Raw genomic sequence first — 290 nt, 5'->3', positions numbered from 1 at the left:
TAAAAATACGAAAGTAAAATAGAGAAGTAAAGTTGGAAATTAAAAAGTAAATAAAAATCACAAAAACTAAAAATTATACCAAAGTAGAAAAAAATAAACAAAGTAATAGGAAGCAAAGTAGGTAATTAAAAAGTAAAGTCCAAATGTAGCTGATAAAGTATAATAAAAAAAAAAAGTGTTGGCTAGGAATTTAGGATTCTTCCGGGAACTTTAACACTAGCTCTTCAAGAATTTGGTAATATCTCCCTCAGCCTACAAGGTTTTCCCAATTACCTAGGCAACGCATTCTC

This window comes from Oratosquilla oratoria, unplaced genomic scaffold (assembly GCF_046742065.1).
Source record: "Oratosquilla oratoria isolate Oo_2021 unplaced genomic scaffold, ASM4674206v1 SCAFFOLD69, whole genome shotgun sequence".
Classification (NCBI taxonomy): Eukaryota; Metazoa; Arthropoda; class Malacostraca; order Stomatopoda; family Squillidae; genus Oratosquilla; species Oratosquilla oratoria.
Note: the sequence above shows the minus strand (reverse complement) of the source record.